Source organism: Setaria viridis, chromosome 6 (assembly GCF_005286985.2).
Source record: "Setaria viridis chromosome 6, Setaria_viridis_v4.0, whole genome shotgun sequence".
Classification (NCBI taxonomy): Eukaryota; Viridiplantae; Streptophyta; class Magnoliopsida; order Poales; family Poaceae; genus Setaria; species Setaria viridis.
The window spans coordinates 27131292-27142094 of record NC_048268.2 but is presented as its reverse complement, the minus strand read 5'-3'; the positions used below and the strand labels follow the sequence as shown (position 1 = coordinate 27142094).

Below are 10803 nucleotides of genomic sequence, written 5' to 3'. Positions count from 1 at the left end.
TAGTAATGACCTAGTTGCCTCGCTCCATCGTCCACCTTATAACGTCACACCCATCCGCACTATTCTTCACTAATCAAGCTGGAAGCTCATCGTCCTTTCCAGCTACCCTCCATGCATCATTCTTGGCAGCGGTGGTGCTCTTCTCGCATCTCCTTAATTGGCTACTATCGACGTCGTTGGCTGTCCCTATGTTCTTGCCATCTTCTCCAACGCTACAATACCTGTAATGCCAAGTTGCCAACTCAACAGCAGCGTGTGGTCTCCAAGCGCTCTCGCACAAAATTAGGATTGTGGGTGAGTGAAGTGAAGAAAAGGTTGGATCACCCTCTAATTAACAAAGACAGTAGAATATCATAGCTTTCATATTGCATTATGCCTAGCATACATGACGTGCCTATTTAAAGATGCTACAAATACTTGAAAGTAGTCACATTCTTTCTATTGAAATGAACCAAACAAATGTTTTCGGCTTAAGTTGAGTAAGCCATTCCTTTAATGGCCAATAAACATAAGCTACAAGCGTACGACTAGTACGTACTCCCTCTGTTCCAAAATAAGTGTTCGTTAGAAAATTTCAGACACACTAGTGGTTGTGAGAAGGGACTATGTTGGCCCTAGTTATTCGTATTAGTTGTGATTGAAAGTTGTGTTGTCTGCTTAGTTTTTTGAATCCTGAGTAAATGCATGTGTATTGGAACAAGAGAACTAGCATCAATTGATCATTTGATTGGCTCCATGCACTTCTCCATGCATTTTTTTATTGATCGTGAGTATTGCTTTAATTAGATGTGGTTTACTAAGAGCTAAAAAAACACTCTTTGTGGGATAAAAATTAAAGGCTAAACGAACACTTATTTTTGGAATGGAGGGAGTAGGTAATAAATTCCATAAGAGCAAGTACGACATTGGTACATACTAGGAGCCTCGTGGCAAAATCCTTATTGGACGAACGTGTGTCGCTACAATAGCGACGAATGGATGACATGGCGCTTTATCCTCCAACCATTTCGTTTTCTGGCAGCCGTGTCGTCTTCAACCTTCGGCAGCTCGGCCCCCTCCTCCTCTCTCTCGCATCCTGTTCCTCGTGGAGGACCTGTTCCTCGATGGCTCCTCCACGATGGCAAAACAGAGTGGCTAGGGGTTAGGGTCTGGGGTTGGGGTTAGGATTTTGAGGTTGGGGTTGTTTGGGAGGGTGCTCCATGGCTATCAGATTTAGAAAGATGACTGGAGGCAGCAGTAGTTGCGGGTTGTGGGCGGCGGCGGTAGTCGCAGGTTGTGAGCGGCGAGGCCGGGTGGTGATGGTGTCGCTGGCCGGGTGGTAGAGGACCCCTGTCGGCGGTATCGGCGGCGGGGGCGAGTGATGAGAGTGGTTAGGGAAGGGTAAGGTTGTATGGCAGGGTTAGGAGGCGGGCGGAGCGGCACAGTCGCCGCTAGCCGAGGGTAGTGGTGGAGGCCAGCAGCGGCGGGGTGGCTGGTATAGTTGGAAGGGAAAAAGAAGCAAGATAGAAGAAAGAAGCAAAGAAGAAGAAGAACAGTAAAAGGGATGTGCAGTCGCCGCTGTCCCCTAGCAGCGAACGATCGCTGTCTAACGGTCCCGGCTTCGTGGTCATCCCGTCTCATCAAAACTCATTTACAAAGTGATTGTTTCACGAAGAAACTAAGAACTATGACATCTAGCATTGTACCAAATGTCGTTGTCATACAGCTTACGGTCTTCATTTCTTCCGTGCATAGATTTAATTTTTGTTTAGGGAATGCATAATAAATTACGATTTGAACAGTAACTACTGCTAGATAACATAAAGGCAACTTTTTTTAAGAGGAAAAGGCAACTCATAAAAGGTTGTCTTTGGCGAACTGATAATGCACCGGCCCGCACCATTTTCGTCGGCCCAGTAATCCGGTAAGAACTGAAACACGTGCGCACGACACGTGCCGTCGAAATCGCCCCGTCCCCTCGTCTTCCTCCGTTCGCCAGAACTCACCAACCCATCCCCACTTCCCCCGCTCCCGCTCACCTCTCTAGAACCTTCCGGAGCCTAGGGTTTGCGCCTCCGAGCATGGCGGACATCGAGGCGCCGCCGAAGATGATGGCCAAGACGGCGGCGGCGGCGTCTCTGCGCGGGCTCCTGTCGCTGGCCGCCGATGTCGTCATCTTCGGCTTCTTCCCCACCCTGTGGCTTAGCAACGCCGCCAATGCCGCCGCCATCGCCGTTCGCTGGGCCTGAGGCGAGGACTCCCGTGCGACCGCCTTCGCGAGGGAGTTCGCCATGGCCTCCTCCCTCACCATGGGGCTGCTTCTCGTCGCCTCTCTCCTGCTGCTGCTCCGGCACCGCGCGAGCCGCAACGCAGTGGCCCGAGAGGTAAGGCTTCGTGATTTTCAGCCCCTTTCCTTCGGTAATCGCCAAATTGATGCCGTAATTTGTTCTCCATGAGCATTTCTAAGCCGTGGGCATGTGGATTTCGGTGCTCCTGGCAGATTGTTGGGGATGAAGAAGGCACCAGGAGGCCGGCGACGCAGAGTCCTGAGAACACCGGAGGACGCCGCGGTCAGGATGGTCTATGTGGCCCCGTTACCACCCCCATTGCTGCCTTCTCCCTCGTGCTCATAGCCGTGGGTGTGCTGATGGAAGAGCTTGCGCCGGGGAAGGGATGTGTGCGGGCAGGATTGGTTCCATGCTTACTGAAATACGATGCTTCCTCACCTCTGTTTTGTTCTGCTTCGTCATTTTTCCGAACTTTTTAATCAATCTGAGGCCTCAATGCACCAAGGTGATAGGTGAACTCCTCCTGAATGGGCGGGTCACATTGATATCTCGATGCACAGGTGGTTCAAGGTGGGCATTCCGCTTATCTCTGTCACCAGCAAGTTGTTGATGTGAACATGTTGGTTACAGTCTATTGCTTGTTGTCACGTGATATGCTGCTACCTTCCTTTTTGTTGAATCTGTAATTAATTGGATTTTGCATGATGCGACATAGACTTGGGTTTTATTACATCATTTTGGTGTGGAAAGCTGATCAGTGCAGAGATGATTTTGCTCTAGTTTGGCCTAAAATGTGTTCCATACGATTTCTCAGTTTCCTATGTAGCCTTTTGCATTTCAAGAAATATCTGTTGCAGGATATTGCTATGTAGTCTTTTGCATTTGTAGATGTCTCCGTTGTGTGATATCAAAAGGAGTTTTGTTTCTTTAAAATGGGGGACATGGCCCTGTATACTGGGTTCATGACTTTATGTAGCAAGCAAAGCTAAAGAGTGCGAATCATTTAAGGTAGGCTTTCTTTGCTGTTCATGTCGTTGTGGTCTGCGGTCTGCCTTTACTCATCTCAAACTAGATTTATTCCAAGTCTAATATGGAGCCTAGTTTTGTGTGAAGTGTCCTACTATTTGATTGAATTTCTTAGTTCATAGAAGAAATGTTTTTGTATCAAACCAGTCTGCATGTTTTTCAGACGGTGGAAGATAACTTTGCTGATGCTGCAATTTTGTTGCACCTTTCAAATAAGTAAATACCATGAGTCATTGTTCTTAAACATTTTTTTTTTGCCTCCACTAGTGCTACTGTCGGCTGTGTGATCTTAAACTGGAAGGTTTTTGCCAATTATATTAGTTGTTAGATGTTCCATGTAAAAGTCAATGTGATATTGATATATAATGGCACATCTGCCAGTTTGTTTTCTTTGCTAGTTATGGACCTATTCAATAATGTGATCAACTGAATCATAGCATATACTTTCCATTTTTGTTGCCTGAGTTGTCTAGTGGATGAATGCTGTTACTTAGAAAAATTCCCTATAAGGCTCCCTCAAATCTAGGTCTAGCCCTTATTGAGTTTTAGGCACTCTGTCTCTGTAGTACGATAGCACTCTGATGTTAAATTGCCAAAAAAACAAGTTTTGTTTGAGTGAGTGAGTTGACACAAGTGACGTTTAGATGTCATGCCATGCTTCCATATCCAATTTCTTGAATTGTTTTGCAAGACTCGATGTGAATGGGCAATTGGTCTTTTGACACACTGTCCTCATAATATATTATTTTAACTGAGTGATCTATTAGAAATCACATTGCTGAAATTAACCCTGCAACCTTTGTTTGATTTTAAAGTAGATATTACTGCGTTCTGTGGATGGCTTTGTTTTTTTCTTTCCATTTCGAAATGGAACTAGATTCTTTTAGGATGTCTGTGTATATACAGTAGTTGGTGTTGAACCTTCATAATTGTGACAGGCTGTCCTAATCTAATTCAAGTCCAACTTGGTATATTTGTGGGTTCTATTACGAATCTAGTTATCCTTCATAATTACAAATCTAATTCACACTGTCTTCATTGTTGCGGCACAAGGGCTAAGGCAGTAGCAGAGTTAGAATTTGCCTAAGTATAGGGCTAGTAGTGTCTTCGTAGCCTTTATCTCTCCATTCCACTAATTTTTAGAGTCATCTTTCTTTAGAATTGTAGTCCTGCATCTAGGCTAGAGCCACAGTTGCCATAGGCTTGGTTCTGCCCCCTGGGCTGCACTGCTAGCTGCAGTAGCTAAGCATGTAGCGGGTTCTTGCTCCTATTTTCTTGTGTTGGAAGGGTCAATGCAGCGAAGGTTGCACAAGTTCACAGGGCAAAGGGCCTCCAAAATTTCAGCCCCCCCCAATTTGTAGTTAACCTTCATGTGCCTAATCTTGAATAATTGAGTAGGCAGGTCCATGTTTTTTTGCCGGTGAGTTTTCCATCTAGTTTTGTGCTTCTGTCAGTCGGTTTCTCTCCTCTTGTTTGCACTGTAAGCGACTCATGAAGTACTACTACCTGCAAATCAGCAGCACCTATCACACTATCCTCCTGGCTAGAAGCTACTGGCTACTGATTCCCCTAATAATCTCCGGTGGCAATGAAACGATCTAGTCAACTGACTTCTATAGTTTTTTTTTTCTTTCGAGCTCAAGCATTCATTTTTTTTCGTTTTTTTTTGACGGGTCACCGGGGGGACGAAGAGTCCCACCTGAATTATATTACCACATATGCCGGCAAGCCAGCGATGGTACAACATTTTTCGTTTTAACAATATCCTGTTATATAGCAGCTGGCAATATTGAGCTCTGGTTCTAGCTATGCTATTTAGTCACCACAAGGTATCTTATGTACTACGATGGAGCCCTTATTGGGGCCATTACTCCTTGCCTTCATTCTTAATATTTGTGTCTTGGACAAGGTTGTCTATTGTGAATTTATGTAGCACTAAATTTGGATACTTCTATTTTTAGCACAAAAATGTATGGTAGTGATAATAAAAATAAAATGTTATTTCCTTAATTGTATGTTACTAACTTTATGTGGTAGCGTTAGCACAGGGCTTTCAAAAGTTGGTATGATAGTGATTCTAGGCGACCATTTCAGGTTTAAGGGGTAAGATAGTTAGTTTGCCCTTTGTTTCTTAAGATTGTTTTACTTTGGTTTTCATCATGGACTTTAGCTTGTGCCACTGTAATCAATACTTTTTAGACCATTATTTTCCTTACGCTGTCCTGTCTACTTGGAGGGTTTGATCTAGGATGGAAATACATAAATAGGATCAGAAATGGGCTAGCTGGTGAGGAAATGCATGTTTAAACTCAGCCAGGATATTCGTCTCAGTGAAAACATCACTCTCACAGATTAATAAATAAATGTCGTCATTGCCTTGAACATAATATTTCATTAATGGTGGTTGGTGGATTGTTAACTTGCATGCTATTTGCTGATGTACGCTGCAAAACCATCACGTTGCGGTGCACGGATAGCTTTTGTGTTTCACACTGGTTACATTTGCCATTCTTATTTTCGCAGCGTTTAGGAAGTAGATATGATTGTGTACTCTTTTGAACTGCTCGATGTGATTTTATAGCAATGATCTTGTTGGACCTTTTGGGATCCAATTTTGACAAAAAAAAATGTACTGACAATGTTTCTAAACTACAATTTCAGTTTCTGGGATGTGCAACTTTTTGGGCGGGAGATTTCACTTGGCTGCTGAGGTTGCTATGCTGTTGAGGACGATGCGATGATAGCACAAGTACATCTGGAAGCTCTGGATTGCATTTGCTGTTACTTTTCTCGAACAGTTCCGGATTTCCGTGCTCAGATGAGAAGACCCTAACAAACTCTTATCGCTGCTCGAAATGGCCCATCATTGCACTTTACCATACTATCAAATACATTCACAGTCAGAGTTGGCGCTGCTAACCTCTCACGGAGAGACGCTTTTTTGGTCCAAGGGACATGTTTTTATCAGTTTTCGTTTATGATGCGTTGGTAGACATGGCTGCCATGCTGCTGGTGCTACGCTATCACTCGCAGCCTCACAGTCTGTCTATTTGTCATAGCAGCAGCATAGTAGTTTGATGCATGTTTCTTGGCATAAGGCTCGGTTTGCTTTGGCGAGTAAACTAAAAATGAGAGTCAACCCACGTTGATGGAACTACATGCTTAGTTGTCCGATTTCAGCAGTTGCTTTTGTAGGACTGGATGTCTGGATGTGTGGCTTTGGTCACCAGAGCGATGACTTTGGTCGCCAGAGTGTTCCTGTACGCTAACGTACCCCGTTTTAAGTCTACCTCCCGGTGGCTCTACGCTAACTAGTTTTACTCGTTGATTGGGAATTCAAATGGGGTACCCCACTTGCCTTCATAGCACTCAATGCAAAACAAAAGGCCAAATCGGTCTTTCACAAAAAAAAAGCCAAATCGGTGATTTTTTGCAAGTTAAATCGCTGATGGTTCGTCGGCCGGTTTGCAACGCTAGCTGTGTCAGGTAAAGACAGGGACAGATGAGAAATCAACTCCGGACATATAATGGGACAAATCAACTCCACAGGTCCGAAAAGCATCGAGGGTTTCCCGCAAAATCAACCGCGTGTGCGTGTGCGTGCGCGTGCTCTTTTTCTCGCTTGACAGGTAGTCAGTGCCGGATCAAGAAGGTTGGTTTCGGTCAGAGATGACGCAAACAATTAAAGGTGCCAAGCCAATGATCGATGATTTTACAATCTAGCACTTTACGTAAAAAGTTTTTTTTTACATTTACATATCTGATAGTTTGAATTGGAGGATGGACCCTTTGTACGGCGCGCGTTAAATCACGTGGCACCAAGGCCAAGCATACACGTTACAGCGCCATACATACGTACGTCTTGACGCCGTATATTTACTCGCTGGTTACGTGCCATACGTCGCAAACAAAGAGGTGAGAAGCTACCGATCGATCGAGAAAGTGGATGGCATGCATGAATTTTCTTGGATAAAGTAAGAAGGTGGATGGCATGATATAGTATATTTAAGACTAAACTTGTCTTTTCGGTGACGAGTAATAAGCTTATAATTAACCTCAAGTACCAGTTCTTTTTCAAATGTACTGGATGGGAATTATATTATTTCGCTACAAATTTTGAATCCAAGGTAACTACAACTGTAGTTGTGAAGCGGATGGGCAGTATTTATTCTGAGACGCGCTAGGACTGATTTTTTTTTCGGGTAAAGAGAGAGATATATTAGTTACTCAAAAAGTGTTTGCAATCTTGAGCAACTAAAGGCTCAACACAGACTGGGCATCGGTCGCGCCATACTGCACTATGACACAACCTTTTTTGCGAGCTGTGCTAATTCGCGGGCTACGACATTTTGCTCTCTTTACATGATTGAAGCTCATCGATGGGGGTCTTTCCATCTCTCTCCTCGCTTCCCTGATGATAAAAGCCAATGGGGGAATCTCCGTGCCTTTGGGTTAGATAGAAACTTGATCGCTGACAGACAGTTGGACTAAGAATGGATGAAACGGGAGTCCATTCGGCTACCAAGGCAATGCCCTTCTTAGAGCACCCACAGTGCGGTGAAAACACGATGTCCTGTTTTTCTCTCCTGTTTGGGAGTATCGTTTTTCCTACTGCGGCTACCGGTACCTAGTTGTAAAAAGCTAGCACCGACGAATGTGTAGTTCTCGATGCCTCTTCTCCTCGGCTAATAAAATAACATTCTTCAGTCACATGGCCGGTTTCCAATTCCAGCCATTAACGACAAATGGCGAAGCGGTGGCCGGTGGTTGAGATGAGAGGGAGTATTTTATTTACGAGTAGGGTCCGGTTGTTTGGACACACACTGCAATGAAAAACGAGTTAAAACATCGTCGCCACATGTAGTATGAAATGATATTTCAAGCGTCGCCCACACGCCAATAGTTCCACTTCCACTGCACTGGCAGCATTGAATATCACCCGCCAGGCCCACAGAAGAAAGCCGCACTGGCAGCATTGAATACTCACGATGAACACGTGCGAAAAGCAACGATATGCATGCATCTCCTCCACCCTCAAAGAAATCAACGACCGTATCGTGCCGGAGCAACTAGGTTGGTTTCGGTCAGATATGACGCGAAGGTGCCAACTGTCAAGCCCTCGATCGATCGATCGACAAGGTGGATAACATGATATATAGAGATCAAGACATCACCCAGCTGACAGACCAGCCTGCCAAGGTGCGTGAGTGGCCGGGCTGAGAGCCTGAGACAATTTTGTTTCAAGCAGCACGTCAGTATCGGCGGCGGCGGCGGCAATGGCGACGGCTGTGGGGGGCGGCAGCAGCAGCGTGCACCCTCCACCTTCACATCGTCACCTCCTCCTCGCCTTCGGGCCATCGACACCACCCTCGTGCCTCCGTCACCACAGGCTCCGTTCTGCCGGAGAGCTCCCATTCACTCACCTTCTTCGACACCCTCTAGCTCCCCTTCCCGCTCGTGGAGCGCCTCTTCCTCTACCACCTCATGCCAGGTGTCGATGTCCCCGCCATCCTCTCCAACCTCAAGGACGCCCTTGATAGATTTAACAGGAATACTAAGTGCTAGTCTAGCGGGTAAAACACTTAGTCTCAGATTAAAGCAACATGGTCCTTGATCTACATCAGTGACTTCCTAGAGGGGAGAGTGAGAGGATGACTGACCGTCGGGCTTCATCGGTGAGGAGGACACCATAGCGGTGTTTGTGACGACGATGTTGACGCAAAGAGGTGGCGGCACAGTGAGGTGTTGGCGGTGCTTCCCGCCGCTGACAGCGCCTCCACTAGATCGGCTAGGGCTTGTTGGTAGGTCTGGTGGGCACGGTGAACCTTGGCTTACGTGCCCCCAGCCCCCACCTTCCTTTTATTTGGCGCTACGCGACAGGGGTCCACCAACCATGAGTTGGTTGTGCGCCCCCGATCAGGGCGCGAGATAAGGCTCGGACTCGTCCATCGGGAAGAGTCCGTTGGGAGATCAAGCTAACAGCCCTGTCCCGGGCGCCTTCTACCCACTCGCTGACCGCCTTGTGCTCACCCCCAGCACGTCCGACCTCTACGAGCTCCACTACCGCCCCGGCGATGGCTTCGCCTTCACCGTCGCCGAGTACGACGTCGGAGGCGGCATGGGCGTGGATGGCATCGATGGCCTCGGCACCGACGAGCCACGGGAGGTCGCCAGGATCGCCCCGCTCGTGCCGGCTCTGCCCGCGGCCCGCGGGCGGCACCGTGCTCGCCGTGCAGGCCACGCTCCTCCTGCCCGCGCGCCGCGGCCTCGCCATCGGTGTCGCCGTGCACCACGCCGCCGTCGACGGCTCGAGCTCCACGCACTTCCTGCACACCTGGGCGGCGGCCGCGTGCACGCGTAGCGACGCGCCGCCGCCGGTCATAGACCGGAGCCTCCTCCCCGACGCCTTCTTCCAGGTCATGTGGACCACCGGCACCATAGAGGTCGGCCAGATGCCCGCTGACCAGCTCCTCGCCACCTTCACCCTATCCAAGGATGACTTGCAGCGCGTCAAGGATGCCGTGGCCGCCGAGACCGCGCGGCGCGGCGTCGCGCCGCCCCGGTGCACGTCGCTGGTCGCCGCCTTGGGCTTCGTCTGGTCGTGCTACCATCGAGCGAAAGAGGCGACGTCGTCGTCGTCCACGCCCATGGCGAGCGCCGGCGTCGACGGCCGCACCTGCTGCCTGATCTTCCCCGTCGACCACCGCTCGCGGATGAGCCCTCCCCTGCCCGATAAGTACCTCGGCAACTGCGTCGGCCCAGCGTTCGCCGTGGCACCCAAGGACGCCCTCGCGGGCGGCCTGCTCAGCGCGTGCGCCGCCGTCGCGGCGGGCATCGACGCGGCGGTGCGCGGCGGCGTCAGGACGGGCAGCATGGACGCGTGGACGGACCGCGCCAAGGAGGTCGCCGGCTCGATGGGCATGCTGTCCGTGGGCTCACCGAGGTTTCGCGTCTACGAGCTGGACCTTGGGTTCGGCTGGCCGGCGAAGGTGGACATCGTGTCCGTGGCGAGGACCGGCGCCGTGGCGGTGGCGGAGAGCCGGCGCGGCGCCGGCGGGATGGAGGTGGGCGTCCCTCTGCCGCCTGACGTCATGGACCGGTTCCGTATGTGCTTCGCCGATGCCATCGCGGGGCTGCACGCGCAGAGCTGAGCTGATCGAGCGTCTCTCTTAGACGTCGGTCTCCCGAAGTCAAAATTCCAAAATAATTCAAGTGACAGGACAAATCACTCGAGCGAGGTTTAGATTTCTCAAAAATGAAAGTTTTTAAGTCTACAAGACTACCATCAGCTCTGGCTCGCATGCACTGCTTCCACGGCCCCACACACATCACTTTTACTTGGGTTGTGTCAAAAGAGGTGGCTGAATTACTTGCTAGTGGAGTAAGCTTAAGCCTCGCTTTTGTTTTTCAACTCTACTTTTCCTCAATTCTCCGTTCAACGAAGGAAAACAATATCATAAAAGTGCTTATATTCTTTTACAATGGAGTAAATATCTCTCCCCACCTCCAC

General features: G+C 48.7%; 1 non-coding gene across 1 annotated transcript; it reads left to right on the top strand.

The window, feature by feature from the left end:
* The first annotated feature begins 2270 nt into the window (after positions 1-2270).
* LOC117859558 (anthocyanidin 3-O-glucoside 6''-O-acyltransferase) lies at positions 2271-10444 on the top strand. The gene is made up of 3 exons (XR_011898614.1): positions 2271-2363; positions 2480-2654; positions 9227-10444. It is a non-coding gene; the product is annotated as an anthocyanidin 3-O-glucoside 6''-O-acyltransferase (transcript).
* Positions 10445-10803: the final 359 nt, after the last annotated feature.